Source organism: Chlorocebus sabaeus, chromosome 15 (genome assembly GCF_047675955.1).
Source record: "Chlorocebus sabaeus isolate Y175 chromosome 15, mChlSab1.0.hap1, whole genome shotgun sequence".
Taxonomy (NCBI): Eukaryota; Metazoa; Chordata; class Mammalia; order Primates; family Cercopithecidae; genus Chlorocebus; species Chlorocebus sabaeus.
Genome location: NC_132918.1, coordinates 62156597 through 62179594, shown reverse-complemented (window position 1 = coordinate 62179594; position 22998 = coordinate 62156597). Strand labels below are relative to the sequence as shown.

The 22998-nt window shown below is 39.3% G+C and overlaps 1 pseudogene; it reads left to right on the top strand.

Moving 5' to 3' along the window:
* The first annotated feature begins 16914 nt into the window (after positions 1 to 16914).
* On the top strand, positions 16915 to 20923 carry LOC103242055 (chromodomain Y-like protein; annotated as a pseudogene).
* The last annotated feature ends 2075 nt before the right edge of the window (positions 20924 to 22998 follow it).

Sequence of the window (22998 nt, the reverse complement as noted above, 5' to 3'; positions counted from 1 at the left end):
AAGTAAAACATTCCTCAGCAATGCAAAAGAACTGAAATTATAACAGTCTCTTGGACCATAGCAGAATCAAATTAGAAATCAAGACTAAGAAATTCGCTCAGAACTATGCAATTACATGGAAATTGAATAACCTGCTCCTGAATGATTTTTGAATAATGAAGTTAAGGTAGAAATCAGAAGTTTTTTAAACTAATAAGAACAAATATACAACATATCAGAATCTCTGTGACACAGCTTAGGTAGTGTTAAGAGGGAAATTTATAGCACTAAATGCCCATATCAAAAAGTTAGAAAGATCCCAAGTTAACAACTTAACATCACAACTAGAATAACTAGAGAACCCAGAGCAAACAAATTCCAAAGCTAGCAGAAAACAAGATATAAGGAAAATCAGAGCTGAACTGAAGGAGATTGAGACATGAAAAACCATTAAAAAGATCAATGAATCCAGGAGCTAGTTTTTAAAAAAATAATAATAATAAAATATACTACTAGCTAGACTAATAAAGTAGAAGAGAGAGAATATCCAAATAAACACAATCAGAAGCAACAAAGAAGACATTAGCACCAATCCCACAGAAATACAAACAACCATCAGAAAATATTACGAACACCTTATTGCATATAAACTAGAAAATATGGAAGAAATTGTTACATTCCATTCTTGGACACATATACCCTCCTAAGACTGAACCAGGAAGAAACTGAGTCCCTGAACAGACCAGCAATGAGCTCTAAAATTGAGGCAGTAAATAGCTTACCCACCAAGAAAAGCCCAAGGCTAGACAGATTCACAGTTGAACTCTACCAGGTGTACAAAGAAGAGCTAGTACCATTCCTACTGAAACTATTCCCAAAAATTGAGGAGGAGGGACTCCTCCCTAACTCATTCTATGAGGCCAGCATCATCCTGATACAAAACCCTGGCAGAGATACAACACCCTGGCAGAGATACAGCAAAAAAAGAAAAATTCAGGCCAATATCCTTGATGAATATCAATGCAAACATCCTCAACAAAATATTGGCAAATTGAACCCAGCAGTACATCAAAAAGCTTATCCACCACGATCAAGCAGGCTTTATCTCCAGGAGGCAAGGTGACTCAGCATATGTAAATCAATAAATGTGATTATTCATCACATAAACAGACCTAAAGACAAAACCAAATAATTATCTCAATAGATGCAGAAAAGGCTTTCAACAAAATTCAACATTCAACGTTCATTCATGTTAAAAGCTCTCAATAAACTAAGTATTGAAGGAATATACCTCAAAATAATGAAAGTCATATATGACAAACCCACAGCCAACATCATACTGAGTGGACAAAAGATAGAGGCATTCCCTTTGAAAACCAGTGCAAGGCAAGGATGCCCTCTCTCGACACTCCCATGCAACATAGTATTGGAAGTATTGGTCAAGGCAGTCAGACAAAAGAAAGAAATAAACGACATCCAAATAGGAGGAGAGAAAGTCAAACTATCTCAGCAGACGGCATGTTCCTATATCTAGAAAACCTCATAGTCTGCACTCAAAAGCTTCTTAAGCTGATAAACACCTTCAGCAAAGTCTCAGGATACAAAACAAATGTGCAAAAATCACCAAAATCACTAGCATTCTTATCCGCCAGCAATGGTCAAGTCAAGAGCCAAATCAGGAACCAACTTCCATTTACAACTGCCATAAAGGAATAAAATATCTAGCAATACAGCTAACTAGAGGAGTGAAAGATCTCTATGAAGAGAACTACAAACCACTGTACAAAGAAAAAGAGATGATACAAACAAATGTAGAAACATTCCATACTCATGGATAGAAAGAATCAGTATTGTTAAAATGGCCATACTGCCCAAAACAATTTATAAATTCAACACTATTCCTTTAAACTACCATTGAGATTTTTCACAGAACTAGAAAAAACTGTTTAAAATTCATATGTAAGCAAAAAAAGTCCAAATAGCCAAGGCAATCCTAAGCAAAAAGAACAAAGCTGGAGGCATCATACTACCCAACTTCAAACTATACTACCAGGTTACAGTAACCAAAACAGCATAGTACTTGTACAAAAACAGACATCTAAACTAATAGAACAGAAAAGGGAACCCAGAAGTAAGACCATAAACCCACAACTACCTAATCTTTGAAAAACCTGACAAAAACAAGCAATGGGGAAGGGATTAGCTATTCAATAAATGGTGCTGGAATAACCGGCTTAACTATATGCCAAAGATTGAAACTGGACCCCTTTCTTACACACTATAAGATATAATTTAAGATGGATTAAAGACTTAAATGTAAAACCCAAAATTATAAAAGTAATAAATGTAAAACCCAAAATTATAAAAACGCTGGAAGACAACCTAGGCAATACCATTCAGGACATAGTCACGGGCAAAAATTTCATGACAAAGACACCAAAAGCAATTGCAATAAAAGCAAAAATTGGCAAATGAGATCTAATTAAACCAAAGAGCTTCTGCACAGCAAAAGAAACTATCAACAGAGTAAATAGATAGCCTATGGGATGGAAGAGGATTTTTGCAAACTATGCATCTGACAAACGTCTAATATCCAGCATCTATAAGGAACTTAAACAAATTTACAAGAAAAAACAAGCAACTCCATTAAAAAGTGGGCAAAGACATGATCAGACACCTTTCAAAAGAAGACATACATGTGGCCAACAATCATATGAAAAAAAGCTCAACACCGCTGATTGCTAGAGAAATGCAAATCAAAACCACAATGAGATACCATCTCACACCAGCCAAAATGGCTATTAATAAAAAGTAAAAAATAACAGATATTGGCAACACTGTGGAGAAAAAGGAATGCTTATACACTGTTGGTGGGGGTGTAAATTAGTTCAACCATTGTGGAAGACAGTGTGGTGATTCCTCAAAGACCTAAAGACAGAAATACCATTCAACCCAATAATCCCATTACTGGGTATATACTCAAAGGAATATGAATCATTCTATTATAAAGACACCTGACATTTTAACTGGCATGAGATGGCATCTCATTGTGGTTTTGATTTGCATTTCTAAAATGACCAGTGATGCTGAGTTTTTTTTCATATGTTTGTTGGCCACATAAATGTCTTCTTTTGAGAAGTGTCTGTTCATATCTTTGCCCACTTTTTGATGGGGTTGTTTGTTTTTTTCTTGTAAATTTTTTTAAGTTCCTTGTAGATTCTGGATACTTGACCTTTGTCAGATGGATAGATTGCAAAAATTTTCTCCCATTCTGTAAGTTGCCTGTTCACTCTGATGATAGTTTCTTTCGCTGAGCAGAAGCTCTTTAGCTTAATTAGATCTCATTTATCAATTTGGCTTTTGTTGCAATTGCTTTTGGTGTTTTAGTCATGAAGTCTATGCCTACGAAGTCTGTGTACTGAATGGTATTGCCTAGGTTTTCTTCTAGGATTTTTATACGTATGTTTATTGCAGCACTATTTACAATAGCAAAGACTTGGAACCAACTCAAATGCCCATCAATGATAGACTACATAAAGAAAATGTGGTACATACACACCATGGAATACTATGCAACCATAAAAAAGAATGAGTTCATGACCTTTGCAGGGACACGGATGAAGCTGAAAACCATTATCCTCCGCAAACTAACACAGGAACAGACAAGCAAACACTGCATGTTCTCATTCATAAGTGGAAGTTGAACAATGAGAAAACATGAACACAGGGAGGGGAACATCTCACACTGGGGCCTGTCGGAGTGGGGGCAAGGGGAGGGAGAGCATTAGGACAAATACCTAATGCAAGGCTTAAAACCTACATGATGGGAACGTGTATACCTATGTAACAAACCTGACTTAAAGTAAAATAAAATTTAAAAACACACTTGCATGCATATGTTCATTGCAGCACTCTTCACAATAGCAAAAACATGAAATCAACCTAAATGCCCATGAATGATAGACTGGATAAAGAAAATGTAGTATATATACACCATGGAATACTATGCAGCCATAAAAAAGAACAAGATCATGTTCTTTGCAGGAACATGGATGGAGCTGGAGGCCATGATCCTTAGCAAACTAACACAGGAATAGAAAACCAAATACCACACGTTCTTACTTATAAATGGGAACTAAATGATGAAAACACATGGACACATAGAAGGGAACAACACACACTGGGGCAGACTGGAGGGTGGAGGGTGGGAGGAGGGAGAGGATCAGGAAAAATAATTAATGAGTACTAGGCTTAATACCTGGGTGATGAAATAATCTGTACAACAAACCCCCGTGACACAAGTTTACCTATGTAACAAACTGGCACGTGTACCCCTAAACTTAAAACAAAAGTTAAAAACAAAAACAGAAGATAAATGTCTGCATAGGTATCAGATATTATAGTTATTTTGATGGCAGTGCAATTACATTTCATGAATAAAAGAATGCCTAAGAGGGTCAAATAACTTAATAAGGCAAGTAAAGTATGATTCATGTGAATATTTAAATATTTATAAAAAATTGCTACATCTTGTGCAACCTCTGCCTGGGGATGAATTTTGTTGATTTGTACTTTTGATCTTCCAGTTAAAATTTCTGCTCATTCTGATTTCTAAAATCTGCTTGAAGATAACACATTCGTTATCCACAAACTCAGATCTTATATTTCTGTATAATTGTGCATCACAGAACCAGATTAGAGTTCCAGTTACATCTGTCAATTCAATGACCATTAAGCTACCTTCTTTGCATTTTCAGGGATAAAGATGATTAACTTGAAAAGGGAATCCATTTCTTAAAGGCAAATATTCTACCTTTTTGGTTATAGAAAGAAATTCTAAAACCGTGATTTTTTTTTCAGAATTATTTTTTTCAAGGGAATGAAACATTAAGACTACTTAATGCTTAACATTTGTTATTTTAATAAGAAGAGCTCTAATTAAATACAAAGACCACCCTCTTTCTGCTTTAGGTTGGAACTTTGCATTCCTTTTACCTGACAGTAGTGTGTATGCTTACTAGTAGTTAATTATCTGTGTTCATCTCTTTCACTACACTGTCCTCAGAGCCTAGACCAATGTCTAGCACACAGGAGGGCCACAGAACAAATCTGTGGCCTGTCTGATTAGTCAACCCCATTGGTTCTACCTCATTGGTCACGCCCTGTCCCATCTCCCTGGCAGCATGCTAGTCAGTGTCTTATCAGCTCACATGGACATTGTCCTCCTCACAGACTGCTCACCTCCAGTCTCTGCCTCATGCAAGCCATTCGGCACACTTCTGGTGAACCCACCTGCTAAAATCCCTTGTCCATTACCTTGCAATTCTCAGAACCCTTGACTAGATTCCTGTTGCTCACTGAAAGAAGTTAAGCATGGCAGTTAAAAATAGGAATTCTGGAATCAGACTGCTGGAAGTCAAATGCTGGCTTCCACATTAATAGTTGGGTGACACTGGGCAAGTGTTACACAAAATTGGTATCACCAGTGTTAGAATCAAGTCCAAATTCCTTAGTCTAGCCAAGGCATTCTACCATCTGATCTTAGCAAGTATGTTCAATTTTATCTTTTTCTCTTCTACCCCTTCCCCTACACTGTGAGCCATCTCCTGAGGCTGATAGGTCTATATCCAGCTTTCCTGCTTCCAGAGTTTTGGGGCCCACTAGAATGTCTTGCTACTGCTCTTTGCTTACATTGTTTATATCATTTTCATCCTTCAAGGAACACCTCAAGTCTTCCTGCTTCCACAAAGCCTTCCCTGATAGGATCAGGCCCCACTGATCTCACCTACAGCTCTTAGGAATCCCATCCCATATTTTTCAGTTAAGTAAATAAGTACTTCCCAAGGCAACTCTTATTTTTTCACACATACATTATTTTTAAACCTTAAACATACGGTTCAACTTAGTTCATAACACACTATCATTGTGGGTTTATGTAAGAACCCTTATTCTGTTTTCTTGTATTGTGTTATTTATTTTATTTAAAAATGTCTTCCTTTTATTCCCCATTTCTCGATCCTAGTATTCATTCAGTATTATACTCTTTATTTCATCTTCCTTGTTACTTTTTCCCCTCAACTTTATGTTTTTAAGACCTACCCATTTTGATAGCTGGATACATGACTCTAGTTTGTTCCTTGAAACAGCTGAACAGCATTTCATTCTTTTTGCTTGGACTGCATTTTGTTTCTTCATTCTCTCATTGAAGGGCATGAAGCTTGTTTCCAGTATTTTCTATGTAAAATACTGGGATGAAAATCTTTGCTTAGCGCTCAAGCTTTGCTTGTGTGCCTGTTCATTCTTTTATTCAAAATATATTTATCTGGTGCCAGTCTGTGCTAAATACAAGTAGGTACTGGGAGTACAGCATGATTGGGAGTAGACAAAATCCCTTCCCTTATTTTAGTATGGGAAAAAAATAAATAGACAACAAACACACAATGCTAGGTTATATAAGTGCAAGGAAGAAAATAAATCAAGATAAGAGGACAGGGAGCAATGGAGGATGCTGTTTCAAATACAGTGGTCAGGAAAAGTCTCTCTGAGAACGTGGTAACATTTGAAAAGGGACGTGAATGAAGTTAGAGAGCGGGCCACACTAATATCTAGAAAAGGAGCATTCCAGGCAGAGGGAATGGCAAGTGCAAGACTTGTTCCAGAACTAGCAGTGGGTGAGGCTAAAGCAGACTGAGTGAAGGGAGGCTGGAGGGGAGCACGGGAGATATGAGACCACAGGAATAGGCTGGAGCCAAATCAGATAGGGTCCCCAGGCCTTGTAAAGACTGACGCTTCCATTTTGAGTGAAGTAGGAAGGATTTCAAGGAAAAGAATGACAAGACCTGACTTTTTGAAATGATCCCTCTGGAAGCTGAGTGGAGAATAGATGACAGGAGAGTAAGGATGAGAGGGAGAATCCAGTTAGGAGACCACTGCAATTGTCCTGAGCAGAGATGGTGGTGCTTAGACTGAGTGGTGGTGGTGGAGGTGGGAGAAGGGTAGGAATACCACTGCAAATTTGGAAAGTAGAGCCAATGAGATTTATTAATAGACTGGATATGGGGAATGGGAGGAAGAGAAGCATCAGGGGTGACCCCAAGAGTTCTGACTTGAGCAGCTGGGAAGATAAAGTTGTGCCATTTATTAAGAGGAAAAGAACAGGTAGAACAGGTTTCAGGGGAAAACCAATGGTTTGGTTTTAACATTTTAAGTTTGAAATGCTTATCAGACATCCAAGTGGAGCTGTCAAGAGGTTAGTTCTGGAATTTCAGATTAAGGTCTGTGCTGGAAATAAAACTAGAAAGTTGTCCTGGTACGTATGATATTAAAGCCAAGCTTACGCAGGGAGTGAGTGTAGATTGAGAAGAGAACAAGTAAGGGACTGAGCCCTGGAGCAAGGCAACACATGGAGTCTGGAAAGGGGATGAGGACCCAGCAAAGGAAACTGAGAAGTAGATGCCATGAGACAGAAGGCTCAAACAAGAGAGAAGCATCCCTGGGGCAGTGAAGAAAGGGCTTCAAGACAGAGGAATCCATCTATTATGTCCACTGGTATTGATGGGCCCAATAAGGGGAAGACTGAGAATTATAGACAATTCTTTGGAGACATTTTGCTGTAAAGGGAAGCATAAATATGAAGCAAAACATAAAGGGGAATGTATAAAAGAGGGACGTTTTCTTTCCTTTTTTCTTCCACTTTCCTCCTCTCTCTTCTCTGCTTTCCCTTCCTGCCCCTGTCCCTCATTCTCCTCCTCCTGCTATGTAGGGACTGCTGCAGCATACTGGTGTGAATGACCCAACAGGTGGGAGAAATTGATGATCAGGAGACAGTGGTGACGGTCTAGAAACATGGTTCATGAGGAGATGAGAAAGTTGGAAAGAGTTAGTGTCAGGAAGGGAGGAAGGCAGAGGATACAGGCATACTTACTGGTAGATTGGTAGATTTGGCGATGGGAATGTGGGGAAATATTTTTCTGTTTGCTTCCATATTCTCAATTCAATAAGAAGCGAGGTCATCAGCTGAATGTGAGGAAGAAAGAGAAGATACAAGAAGAAAGAAGTTGAGAAGGAGAGTGATGGACTTGAGAAATATGGTAAGATTACCAGGAACCCTGAAGATCAGTTTGATTCGTAGACCAGGTAGGGTGGGAGTGTGGGAGTTTGTGTGGGGCCTACACATAGAAGAGGATTTGTGAGATCATAGGGTGTGCATCTAGGCAAACCCACTAAACATTGTTAATTGCTCTCCAGAATGACCTCGCTAGTGATTTATGGGGGTTCTGCCTCTCTGAATTCTCATAGGCACTTTAGGAAATTGAAGTTTTTTATTTTTTCCACACTTTTCATGTAAATTTGTACTTCCCTATATACTTTTCATTTCTCTGATTTTTTTTTTTTTTTTTTTACGGAGTCTCACTCTGTCACCCAGGCTGGAGTGCAGTGGCACGATCTCGGCTCACTGCAACCTCTGTCTCTGGGGTTCAAGCGATTCTCCTGCCTCAGCCTCATGAGTAGCTGGTACTACAGGCACGTGCCACCATGCTCAGCTAATTTTTTTGTATTTTTATTGGAGATGGGGTTTCACCGCATTAGCCAGGATGGTCTCGATCTCCTGACCTCGTGATCCCCCCGCCTTGGCTTCCCAAAGTGCTGGGATTACAGGCGTGAGCCACTGTGCCTGGCCCATTTCTCTGCTTATTAAGTTGAGTATCTCTTCCTACGCTTGCCATCCTTTCCACTTTCCCCTTCTGTGAAATGCTTATGCATATCTGTCCTAATTTGTGTTACCTGGAAAGCAGGTCTCAGTCACAGACTTGGGTGCAGGTCATTTATTCAGAAGTACAAGCAAGGGAGTAAAGACAGCAAGAAAAGCAGAGGAGAAAACCCACTAAAGGGTAAGTTATGGGCAGATAATTGCTGTGGGCAACCGGGGCTCAGTCCTGCTGAGGACCCTCTGAGGACCTGTGTTGAACACGCCTCAGAACTGTCCCACCAGGATGTGGGGAAGCTAGGCTGCTTATATGCTACTCACTGGTCCCCTTTGGTTGAGAGCTGCCCCTGGCGAGATTCAGCCACTAGCTTGTCCAATTTGCACCGAACCTAAATTGAGCAAGTTCCCACAGCACCTGAAAAAACCTTGAGGCTGAGAAAGAGAGAGGCTCCCACACAGGTGGGAAGCAGTGTGCTTGCTGGGAACCATTGATCATAACTGCAGGGGAACTCAGAGATGGGCCAGGAATGTGGGCAGGGCATCAGCAGGGTCCCCTACAATATCCCCATTCTTATCCACTCGCAGGAGTTTTCTGTGTTCTCTAGTTATTACTTTTTGTCAGTTATTACCACTTTGTCACCTCCAAATCTATCATACATCTGGTAACTTTGTGGTATCAGAAATCTTTAATTTTGGTGTCATTAACTCCATTGATTGTCTCCCTTGCGGTCTGTACTTTTTAGCACCTTACAAAATTCTTCTCCATTTCAGTGTCACAAAAAACAATTCTACACTTACTTCTAACAGATGTATGGCTTTGCCTTTCATGTTTAGGCTTTTACTCTACCTAAAGTTTATTTTTGTATATAGAAAGAGGCGGACATCTACTCCAAGTTTTTCCCACATGATTAACCAGTTTTCTAGGGACTAGTGATGAATTCATCTTCCCTCTACCAGGCTATGATGCTACATACATATTCCAAGTTCCCATGGACATATGGATCTGTTTCTAGATTCTACCCATTTGTCATTCATTCAGTTCTTCAACCTATTCCTTATATTGGCAATTGTAATTTTTTTATCTAGTACCTTTGATTGGCTCTCCTTCAAACCACTTATTCTTGTTTCCTATTTGCATTGTTTTATTTGGTATTAAGATTCCTGTTCATATCTGTCAATAGGTCTGCTTCTTCTGCTGTAGGCTGTTCTGTTTGTGGTTATTCTTTCACAGCAACTGATTTTCTTAAATTGTCCCAACACTTTGTTTACGGTGGTCTCATTGTTAGTCCTTTGAGACCATCAACCACCTCTGCTCATTAGGCTAACTTGGGGAAGTAGCAAAAGCCCATGGCCAGGTGAGTGTGGGGAATGGATGAGATACCTTTCTATGAAGCTTCATGAGACCACATTTTGCCCTTGGTGCTCCTCTAGATATTTCCCCCTCCCTCCATCTCAAGTGTCACTATCCTCCTGGGTCAGCCACCCTGTTGACCAATGGTGGCAGTCCTCATCCCAGCCAGGCTCTCCCTTTTTCTATTGTCCCTTACTACCCCAGTCCCTACTCCCACCCCAGACTTTTTACTTCCTAACAGGACATCCCAAGATCCTTTATTCATTACTCATGACATGACCTTCAAACTCCTGATCACTCACCAATGGGCACATTTTTATTTGTCATTGTCCTTCTGAAGATGTGGTGCCCAGATCCAAATACAATGCTTTGAGTGTTCATATGAAAACATTTTACCAGGTAAATATCAAGGTTGTAAAGATTCTTTCTGTTTCCTTTGTTTTCAGCCAGGAAGTTTTCAGTGAAATATTTTAATTGTTAAGTCAATCATAAGGAAATCATAAGATGTGAGAAAAGTATCTTAGCAAGGGAGAATGAGATTGTTAGACTCACATAATGGATTATAGTGTGGAAAGAGATGATAGAGATGGGATGATTAAAAGAACAATATTAAGCAGTCTTAGGTATGTGAATTGTCCTTAGCTACACCTGGGACAAAGAAATTACAAGAAGACTAAGGAAACTAAGGAGAAGACACAGTAAAATGTAAATAAAAGAACAAAAGATATGTGCATATGAATGGAGAAAAGGAAAAATTCTAGAGTGTGAGAAAGTCAAGAAAGAATCAAATACAGAAATGTGAAGCCCCAGAAAAAAAATGGAAACATTCATGAAGTTTCCCCATTCATTTCCGAGTGCAGTTTTTAAAATGGAAAAAGAATGGTTATCTTTTTGAGTGAATGAAATTCATAATATAAATTGTTCCTATATTGCTGCCTAAACTTTGCTCTCCAAAAATTGCTTCTAAAAACTATGAAATAGGGACATTTACAGGTAAAAGTATTTAAATAAATGTCTACAACTAAATCAGAGAGTGTGTTTTTGGAAGATAAAACCAACTGGTTTTGAAATTTAAGAATATTTTTATTCTCAAGAATAGAATGAAAGATTTTTCATTAAGAAATGAAAAGAATTTTACTGCTAGTCAATTCACACTTATCCCTCTGTCGGATTCAAGTTTCAAAGATGTGGGGGCTTAAATGTTTGTGGAATAAAGGAAGGAAGGAAAGAATGAAAGCATAGGATGAAACAAGGAAGATGGAAAGGAGAGTGGAAGTCAAGACTGCTGATAGCATTGTCAGAATTTAGGCCATCAGGGCCTTGTGAATTTCTTCAGCGGTGTGCCTGTTGAATCGTGGTGGTAAGGACAACTTACGACTAAGCACTTGCAGGCTCTTCCTCTATCCTTCTTTTATTCCTTTATTTTCTGGAGCTAAAAAAAGAGCTGATTAATATTTGCAACTACGTCAAATTGATGATGATGATGATAGCGACAACATTGGATATCACCCCTTTCTCTGCTCCTCTTTTAATCAGAAGTACCTGAAAAAGTTATCTGATGTGTTCACCTCTTCTCGGTTCTCTCCTATACCTACTCCACTTCTTCTCCTTTCCTTTTCCCTTGAAACCTCTCCAACCAGGCACTTACCCTGGCGACACCACCAGAACACAGTACCCAGAGATCTCTACTTTGCTAAACTCAACCAGTGACTAGGTCTCAACCATAGAACTTTGCTCTGTAAGCAGCATGTGATACAGCTCATCATCCTTTTTAAGAAAAACTTTAGAAATTCTTCTGGCTCCCAGATTCCACACTTGCTGAATGTCCTCTTCTTACTTCCCCAGCTGTTCCTCTCAGGGCTGCTCTGCTGGTTCCTCCTCATCCTCCTGACCTCCAAGTGTGCCCCAGGCCTCAGTTCTTAGCCTTCTTTTTGCATCAATATTCACTCCCATTCATAGGTCAGCTTCCTAATTTTCATGACTGTAAATCTTCAATGAGTGTTAAAGATGAAAAAGTTATGCATGCTATATTAGATGAATAATTTCTGCCCAGCAAGATATTCATGTCCTAGTCCCCAGAGCCTATAAGTATGTTACTTTCCACAAAAGGGACTTTGGAGATGTGATTAAATTAAGGATCTTGAGAGGGGTTGATTATCTTGGATCATCTGGATAGGCACAATGTAATCACAGGGCCCTTATAATAGGGAAGCAGGAGGGCCAGACTCAGCAAAGAAGATATGAAGAGAGGGGCAGACACCAGGGAGACACTTGACGAATTGTTAGTGCTGGTTTTGAAGATGGAGGAAGGGGCCACCAGCTAAGGAATATGAATGGCTTCTAGAAGTTACAAAAAACAAGGAAATAGATTCTCCCCTAGAGCCTCCAGAAGAAAAGCAACTCTGCTGACACCTTGATTTGAGCCCTGGATGACCCATTTCAGATTTTTGACCTCTAGAATTGTACATAATAAATTCGTGTTGTCTTAAGCCACTTTGTATAATATGGTACAGCACCAATAGGAAAAACTTACATACATACTAATAATTTGGTACACAACCAATAGGAAAAACTTATATACATACTAAAGTGTTTTGAAGTGAAGTACACTGATTTCTGCAAATTTCTTTGATATACATAAAAAACATAAGTTTACTAGACAGAGGCATAGATAGATGGTTAGAAGCATGCTAAAGCTATCACAGGAAAATGTTCATGGTAGAATCTAGATGGTGGGTATATGGATACTAACTTAAAATTCTTTCAACTTTTCTGTATGCTTGAAATTTTAAAAAATAAGATGTTAGAGAAAGGGTTAAATTATGAATTTTTCTAAAATTTTAGTTATTTGGCTTCCTAAAAAGAAAACATGTATTTTTCTCAGAAAAGTCGTGGAATTTCTCTGGATATTTTATACTTCTAACTATCTACATTGTCTGGTCCCCCTGGTGACTAAATGCATATATTTTAGGAAGGGCTAAAACACAGCAAAGGTAATTAATTAGACCCCATGAAGACTGAAGGCTTAACCTTGACATCAGTAGTAACAAGCATAGTCAATGGAGCTACGTAGCCTAAGAAAAAAGTAATAACCCTATGGAATGCTAATATATAGATTTGCAAATGAATTAGCTCTATAATTTATCAAATCTGAACTACATGAGGTACTCTGAAAATTGGTAACTATTCCATACTTCAGTGGAAAAACACCAGGAAAAAAAAAAAAAAAAAACAAAAACAAACTTTGATGTAACTTTCATTCTTTCAAGAAGAATATATACCACTCACACCTTTATGAGAAAATTCTTATTTCCCCAGGGATCACTGTTAGGGGCAGTTAAGAAAACAGACAGTTTCTGAGGGCCTTTTTGTTTATTAGGGAGTAAGATTAAAAGAAAATCTCTGGCTGTGATTTCTTGGGCAAGAGGACATAGGCAGAACTGGCTTCTTTGGAATTTTTTCTGATACAGGCTCAAGGGAATGGGTATGATTTTAATACATGAGCTGCTGTTTTCCATACTAAGTAATGCTTTTTCTTACTCAACATCTCTCTTTATCATCACTGCACAGTGAGGCTGGGCTCAGGCTTGCGGATTTCTGCCTGAGAAGGCACACTGCAGATAATTTAGAGTCAGATTCTGGGCTTTTTACTTTCTAAGCAGGCCTTTGAAATTCATGAGAGAAAAACAAGGGTTTTAATTTACAAAAGCTGTACTTTCTGGGAAGGAAAACCATTCTGAGTTATAAAATTTTGGTTGGAGAATCAAAAACAAAGCTCTGAAGAAATCAGAGCATACAGTATAAGCCATCACCACTGGCTCTCCACCTGGCTGCATGATAGAACCACCTGGGGATGTTTTCTAAAAATGCCATTGCCTGGGCTGGGTCTGGACCAGCTGAAGGAGATCGCTTGCTGTGGGGGCTCAGTATTGGTATTTTTAAAGTCCCCCATGTAATACCCACATACTAGGTGATTCTCATAGGCGCTCAGAGTTGAGAACCACTGCCCAACTCAACAGAATGGAAACTCAATAGATGACCATGCACACTTCCCTGCTCTTTAAAACTAGGTCAGAGGTATTTGAATTATCAGGCTAGAGTCAGATTAGAGCTCCAGGCTTACACATTGCTATGGGCCTCTGGGAAAGGGTCCTGCTCCTTGTCTTTCTGTGATGGAATCTTAGATAGAGTTGGTGGGGGTACCTAAAAGTGAGAAAATTTATGCCTTGTTACTGAACCAAACCTGGGTCCATTGGCCCGGCACAGTAAAGACAAATACCTGTACCAAAGTTTGCAGCAAGAAAAAGGAGGGCATTTATTTGCAGGGTGCCAAGCAACGAAAATCAGACCGCTATTGTGTGTGATCCTACTTCCCCAGTGGCTTATAAGCAAGGGTTTTTAAAGGCAGGGGAACAATTTTGGAAACAGAAATTACAGGTATGAAAAAAAAATAGAACCTTGGGACCCTGAACTCACTATACCAAAGGGCAAGTTCAGCTTAGAAGCTGAGTCACAAATACTGTCTTCCTTTGACTCCCAGATAGCTGTAATTTCACAGCCCCACATCATAGCCTCATTTCCTCTACTTCCTCTTTCCACGTTTGCTTCATCTTATGTAAAACTCACTGAGCGTGAGACAATGCATCATTGACTTTTTCCTCTATTCCCTCTTTTCACTGTAAAATGTACTGAGGCTAATTAGAGCCTCACAAGAATGTGACCACCTGCCTCACTGCCCGCCTCCTTTTCTTCTCCTTCCTGCTTGCAGTTCCCCTTTTGTGAACTGAAGTTCACAAAACCCCTTTGGAAAAAACATAGATCACAGGAGCATCTGTGATCTATGCTTTTTCCCAGGCACATCCTCAGCCTTGGCTAAATAAACTTCTAATGGATGGAGACTTGCTTCAGTCACTTTTTGGTTTACATTTTGGTAACCACAAAGGGGCTGTCTGAGTGGAGTTGGCTCTTGGCCTGTAGCAGCGCCCCTACTGGGCCCCCAGTACCAGCTGGAGCTCTTTATTGCTCTGGCCTACTGGATGATTTGCTCAAGTCTGAGAGTTTCTCCCTCCAGAGATCCCTAATCACTCAAAAATTTCCAGTTGAGATCTGAAGTTTATTCTGCTGCAGAACTCCTTTGCCGGGAGTTCTTACTTCTAACAAGGAAGATGACTTTCCTGCTTCCATGGTGGCAGAGAGCAGTTTTCAGCTTGGGCTCCATCTCCAGGTAAGGAGCTGGTCTGAGGCGTCATTTGGGGATTTAGTAGCTGAAGGTCAAGGCTTACTGTCGGTTGGCTGTAATTTCTCCTCATGCTCAGAAATCTCAATTTTATGTAAATCGTGTGATTGCTTTTTTCTGTTTTTTTGTTTGTTTCAGTCCATGTTCCATTAGATATAACCAATTTCTAGCCTCCTCTGAAGTTGACTAAAATCCCTGCAGCTGTAGAAAGTCAAATTCCACCTCTAAAAACCCCAGCCACTGAAGAAAAATTAACATTGACTATCTGAAATGTTTCACATAATAAGACTGCCTTTCCAGCCTCTCTCTCTCTCATGGTGCTATTCATTTAAAGATTTTAGAGATCTCCTATTCTAAACAATTAAGGAAAAGATCAGGTATTTTAAAGGAAGCCTAATAGTTTCATAGCTAGCCTTAAAAATTCTCTTGACTAAATGAAGAGCAAACTCTGACCGAGAATAGTTCTGGTAGTTAAAATTCCCACCGCAGCTTGGGTTTGCTTCCTGATTAGGGAATAACAATGGCCGTTCTACCTTGTCGCCTAATTGTTAAAACCCTCCACAGCATGGTTTCGATTCCTGGTCAGGGAACCAGCCTGTCTTGGTTTAATATTTATGTGGCTTTGGGGGTACCAATGTATTATTGATCTTTTCCCCTTACGTGGACAGCTTTTGATTTCCTGTCTTCTGTCTGTGGTGGGGGACCCAAGGCTCTTGGGTCTTCATGTATGGACAATAAGCTGTAAAGTTAAGACCCTAGAAAATATGGCCTGAAAGAAATGTGGGTTAAACCCTGTTTATGGCTAGTGAAACTTTCCTTTCTCTTAGTTATTTTTGGGGTGATTCTGGATCTTGTAAAAACTACTTGTCACCTCTTTGGAGATACGTCATGTGTGCATCTGTGGTTATAACTTTGGTTATGGTAATTGAGAGGGTATCTTTGGCAAGGATGTTCAAAAGCCAAAAATATCAGCTATTTGTCCCAGCTGAAATCTTGTAATAAGAGATTTGAAAGGATTTTTTAAAAAAAATCTGAGTGGAGTTGGCTTACTCCAAAACTCCAAATCTACAATTAGAAGTCAGCTTAATTAAAAGTTGATATCCAAGGTAGATTAAATTTGTGTGTGTGTGTGTGTATATATATATATATAACCATTATGCTTTTTCTCTTTTTGGATTCTATTTTTAGGAATTTTTTAGTTGACTGAAACATTAAAAAAAATATGTGCTTGGTACTTCTGTTCACTTCCTTTCTTAAAAATTGTTCTATTTATTTTTACTCCACCCTATTCCTCCTTCCTCTTTGCCATCTTCAGTCTCTTGGATTGTGTTACCTAATCTCTTTGGCTTTTGGGGGTACCAGAAATTGCTTTGTATTGTGAAAAAAAGACTTGACCATGGAGTATATATTAAATAGGGAAAAAAGACTTGACCATGGAGTATATATTAAATAGGGAAAAAAGACTTGACCATGGAGTATATATTAAATAGGGAAAAAAGACTTGACCATGGAGTATATATTAAATAGGGAAAAAAGACTTGACCATGGAGTATATATTAAATAGGGAAAAAAGACTTGACCATGGAGTATATATTAAATAGGGAAAAAAGACTTGACCATGGAGTATATATTAAATAGCGAATGGGTGGATCACAGAGTGGGCTGATTGGCTTGGGTTGTTCACTGGCCTCTGGGGAATGTCCTTACACAGAGGAACACTGTGGAAGTGTAACCGTCCAATGAGTTCACCTTGCCCACTGCCTAGACAGAGCCGATTTATCAAGACAGGGGAATCATAATGGATGGAGAAAGAGTAATTCACACACAGCTGGCTATGTGGGAGACCGGAGTTTTTTTATTACATTTGGGGATCAGAATTTTTAAAGATAATTTGGCGGGAAGGGGTTTGGGAAGCGGGGGGTGATGATTGGTCAGGCTGGAGATGGAATCATAGGAGGTCGAAATGAGTTTTTCTTGCTGTCTTCTGTTCCTGTTTGGGATGGCAGAACTGGTTGAGCCAGATTACAGGTCTGAGTGGTGTCAGCTGATCCATGGAGTGCAGAGTCTGCAAAATATCTCAAGCACTCACCTTAGGTTTTATAATAGTGATGTTATCCCCAGGAGCAATTTGGGAAGGTTCAGATTCTTGGAACCAGAGGCTGCATGACCCTAAACTGTACTTTCTAATCTTGTGGGTAATTTGTTAGTCCTGTCTAGGCAGACTGGTCCCCAGGCAAGAAGGGGGTCTTTTCTGGAAAGGACTATTATCAATTTTGTTTCAGAATCAAACCGTGAACTGAATTCCTTCCCAAAGGTAGTTCGGCCTACGCCCAGGAATGAATAAGAACAGCTTAAAAGTTAGAAGCAAGATGGAGTTGGCTAGGTCTGATTTCTTTCACTGTCATAATTTCCTCAGTTACAATTTTGCAAAGGCAGTTTCAATTTTCCAATTTATGTATATTTGGATCAGGTTTACATTAATTACAATGTTAACTCTTAGCAACTCTTATTTTTGGTGAAAAACCTAAGAGATGGCATTTTTAATTATGTATCAGATGCAGAGCTCAGGACTAAAAACAGAGCTGCAGATAAGGCATGGCCCTTCCCAGCTGAACCAGGAGGCATAGCTGGGCCAGGGAGAGTTCCACATTGTCGTTAGGCCTTACTGTAACCATTTTTTTTAGAGCCTATATTTTTTATACAAACTATATAAGGAAAGTAAGATGAGTTTTGATTTAAAAAAATATAAGAAGGCATAGAAATGTGATTTTTGTTAAAGGGAAAGTAATTTTTCCTAGTTTAGAGGATTTTTATTATTTTTAATTAAAGAAGTAAAAACAGTGTCAGGTAAAGCTATATGAATACAGAAAGGTGAAAAAGAATGCAAATTTTTATCCTAAGGTACAATGATAGGACAAAACTGAAGGTTTAAGCAAGTTATAGAAAGTTTATGAAATTGATCTTGTGAAAGGAATTCTGTGTGTGCTTAAATTGGCTAAAATGTAAAAGGGATTATTTAGTTTTCCTATAAATTAAGCATTAATAGCAAAAGCACACCAATGTGAGAGTCTGGGACCCTGTGTCAGAATAATAGGGTTTTGTTTGTTTCTTTCTTTGTTTTTTGCAGGATTGATCTACTCTATAACAAAAGATTGAAAAAGTTTTTAAAAGATTTATGGAAATCTTACCTTATGGTCTAACTGAGATTAGACGGATTTGTTTATTTATAAGGTTTTGTGAAAAATTACCTTTAAGTCATTGTTCTCCTAAGGTAGGAAATGCTTGTGATTCCTGATCTGAAGAGTTTTATCTTGGGAAGTACTGGTTTGCAATGATCGATGGTTTGGGTACACAGGATTTAGAGAAGGAGTAAACTGGATTATGATGGCCTGCACCAACTAGAACAGGACAGGCTGAAAGAATTGTTTCTTTTTTTTTTTTTTTTTTTTTTTTTTTTGAGGTGGAGTCTCACTCTGTTGCCCAGGCTAGAGTGTAGTGACCGGATCTTGGCTCACTGCAAGCTCCGCCTCCCGGGTTTATGCCATTCTCCTACCTCAGCCTCCCGAGTAGCTGGGACTACGGGCGCCCGCCACCACGCCCAGCTAGTTTTTTTTTTGTATTATTTTTAGTAGAGACGGAGTTTCACTGTGTTAGCCAGGATGGTCTCGATCTCCTGACCTCGTGATCCACCTGTCTCGGCCTCCCAAAGTGCTGGGATTATGGGCGTGAGCCACCACGCCCGGCAAGAATTGTTGACAAAAGGAAAAATAAGAAGAGAAGACAGAGTATTTGGTTTAATGGAAGGGCTATGACAGTGAGGATCACACTTGGGAACCAGAGTGGCATCTCGTGAAACATGAGGAATACAGACACCACATCAAAAAGCAGAAAGAGAGCACACTGACCAGAACAAATGGCACTCTGCAAACAATGCTAGGAAATAAATCTCCAGATCCACCAATAGAAACTTTGATAAGACCTCTCCTAAGTCACTAGAGATTGGCAAACACCACAAGTCTAAAAACAGCCAGTTGTTTGCTGCTACCTGGAAGTTCAGGAAAAACACAGCTCCATCTCTCTCTAGCTGGAAGAATATTGACCTAGCAAAGTCACGTGTCAAGATACTTGTGTTTAAGAGCCCCATTAAGAGCAGAACCACAGTGGATGGCTTTCAGAACGAGAGCCCCCAGAAACTGGACCCTGTTGAGCAGGGTCAGGATGACATGATGGTGACTGAATAGCCAGTTGGAGCTATAGAATGGTGGCAGGAGAATAATAAGTTGGAGTTTTATTGGACCCCTGTGCATGGAGCAGGTCAGGATGGGAAACAGGCCCTGAATACACCCACTAGTGCCTCAGGTGTCTGGCCCCATGACTACAGCCATGACCACAGCCCTAGCTATTAATGGGAAAGGTACATCTCTGTTTCTGGATGCATTAACAGCCAATGGAACAACCAATATGCAGACATCTGTTATAGGAGTGACACCCAGGAGAAGAAAATTTATTGATGGCAGAAAAGGCCAACCTTTGGCAAGTGATTGCATTTCAGCATGAGGCAAACAGAAAGTGCCTGCAGATAAAGAGCTATTGTCATCAGAAAGCAGGATGATTTCACTCACCTTGTGATATTCACAGAATCATCAGAGAATAACTCGCTAAATTTCAAGGTAATGAAAGAAGTACAGGCCGGGCACGGTGACTCACGCCTGTAATCCCAGCACTTTGGGAGGCCGAGGCAGGCAGATCACTTGAGGCCAGGAGTTTGAGACCAGCCTGGCCAACATGGTGAAAACCCATCTCTGCTAAAAATGCAAAAAAATTCGCCCACTTGTAATCCCAGCTGCTCAGGAGGCTGAGGCAGGAAAATCATTTGAATCTGGGAGGCAGAGGTTGCAGTGAGCTGAGATGGCACCACTGTATTCCAGCCTGGGAAACAGAGTGACTCTGTCTCAAAAAAAAGAAAAAAGAAAAGAAGAAGAAAAAGAAAGCCAAAGTGCTTGAGCGCAGCTGCTGCTGATGACAGAAAGCTTATGCTGCTCAGTGCCATTGGCAGTGTCTTCTGTTGTGCACTTGACTTTATTTATTTTATATAGCGTTCAACAAATGACAGCAAAAGAGAAAGCACTAAAACCACAGAAGCTATCAGAAACTTCGTGAATACTTTCATACAGTTTCAGAAGTCTATTACTGTAGTAGTCAATGGCCCAACCATTAGGCTAAGAGCATCTATATTGCCTCTTTGCAATATGGTCTGCACTAATGAAAAGGCTTGGTTTCTACCACTCTCTACTACCTTTGGACAGAATCTAGATGGCTGTTCTACCATTGTTTCCCAAAATAATGGAAGGAGCATTGCAAATGAGATATTGCTCAGTGGGCAGAAGCTGACTGCACAGGAGGCATGCGGTAAAGGTCTGGTAGCCCAGGTATTTGGGCCCGGGACCTTCACCCAGGAAGTTATGATTTGAATTAAGAAGTTTGCTTCATGTAATCCGGTTGTGCTTGAGGAATCTGAAGCCCTTGTGTGCTGCAACATGAAGATGGAGTTGGAGCAGGCAATGAGATGGAGTGCAAAGTGCTGAAGAAAATCTGGGGCTTGGCCCAACTGATGGACTCCATCCTTTTGCAGAGGAAAATTGAGTTGTGAGTGTCAAGCTGCCTGCTGATGACGCAGGGATGGGCTGAGCCGAAGAACACCATTGGTTTCCCTAATCCATCTTGCAGCCTGAAATAAGTCACCCATAGTTCACACTTGGAAACAGGACTGGAAATAGTCAAGTTATTTATTATCAAGAAGCTTTTAAGTACTGTAGCTTTAAAATAAGTAACTAGAAAGCTGCTTTGTCCACATAAGTGTAAAAGTGTAATGGTGAGCACTAGACTGCTCTTGGAAGCTCTAGTTTTTGTTTTCTTTGGCTAGTACAATATAAAAAAAGGAATTCTGTTTTATTAGTTTTGAATTGCAGAAAAGTCTAGAGTAATGTTTGATAATGTTTGTTTTTCTCATGTTTTTCTTCTGGAGTACAGAATCTAAAGGAGTATCAGCCAGCCTCACTAATACAGAGATACAGAATGTCTGAGGTATTGCCTTTGTCTCCAAGAAGGTACAAATACTTCAGATATGGGAAATTCTACATCAAAAGTGAGATTTATCTTGTAAGATAAATCTTTCTGATTAAAAATCCACTGATGAGCACACCCCTAAACCAAACATATGCTTAGGATTCATTCGAGATACTAATTGGTTTCCTCTTCTTTTTTAAATATATCCAGCTCTTACCCAGTTAGCATGAAGAAACCACTGTCTCTCTAAAAGAAAGCTTCTTTTGTAGCATTAGTGAATCACTGAATAGCTTAATAATGAATATCTAAGTTATGTTAGTCCTACCAAGCTTTAAACAGTTTTTCTGACCCTTTAAAAAACAAAACAAAACAAAACTACCAAAGTGCCTTTTATTACTGGGTCAGAAATATTACCTTATACACAGTTTTCATTTTCTATTTGCAGCTATGACTAATATATTACATCAAAATAAAGTATTTTTATGTTTATAAAATGTAATTTTTAGGTTCACTTAGAATATATTTAATTTAATAAGTTAAAGTTCTTTTAACATAGTATGAGTTGCAGAAACTCCTTTCAAAACAAAAAAAGAACTACCTTATTTTCAACTTGTAATGTTCTTGGCCTCTGCTTTTGTGTCTATACAATATACTATTACAATATGGCATCCAAAAGCGCCCTGTGTGGATAGACATGTGAATTCCTTCCAGGAGTGAGTACTCATTCCAGATTGCAGATTTATAAAGATTTACTGGGTAATTTATAAAGGAAAGAAGTTTAATGAACTCACAGTTCCACATGGCTGTGGAGGCCTCACAATCATGGCAGACCACAAAGGAGAAGCAAAGGCATGTCCTACATGGCAGCGGGCAACAGTGCTTGTGCAGAGGAACTCCTATTTATAAAACCATCAGATCTCATAAGACTTATTCACTACCATGAGATCAGTATGGGGAGAACTGCCTCCAAGATTCAGTTATCTCCATCTGGCCCCACCCTTGACACACAGGGATTATGACAATTCAAGGTGAGATTTGGGTGGGTACATAGCCAAACCATATCACTTATTATTAGTTAGGCTTCTGAGTTTGCAATCATATTGAAAGTATGAAGAGTGAAAACAAATCAAAACCTTATTTCTGTGCAATATTGAAGTTTATACTCAGAACTGACCACCACCCCAGTCATGCAAAGTGCTGTACAGTGTGTAAATCAACCTTTATCTGGGATTGATTGGTATAGTAATTCTGCATCTGTGGGGCCTACCTTTTCATTCAGTAGTTTGAACTATATATAAACTGTATAATCTGTAAAGTTTTTATAGAATAAATATTCAGCTGTGAAAACTGGTTAAATCAAACTAACATTTCTTACACACACACAAACACACACACATATACATACATACAATTAGCTGTTAATAATACACTAAATACAAAGGTAAAATTTGGTTTTCTCTTTTGAACAAGATTTTCGTGTAACATTAAGAGAGAATAAAATATTTTTGTTTACCTTCTAATCCAAAAATAAAATTCTAAGCCCCCAGCTGACTAAATGGACTGCTCTCTTGGCCAAGGTGGCACCGAAGAAACCTGAAAAACTAGTTCAGGTGTGATGGGAAGGGAATGCTGCATAGGCCTCCTTATACCCTCCTCTCT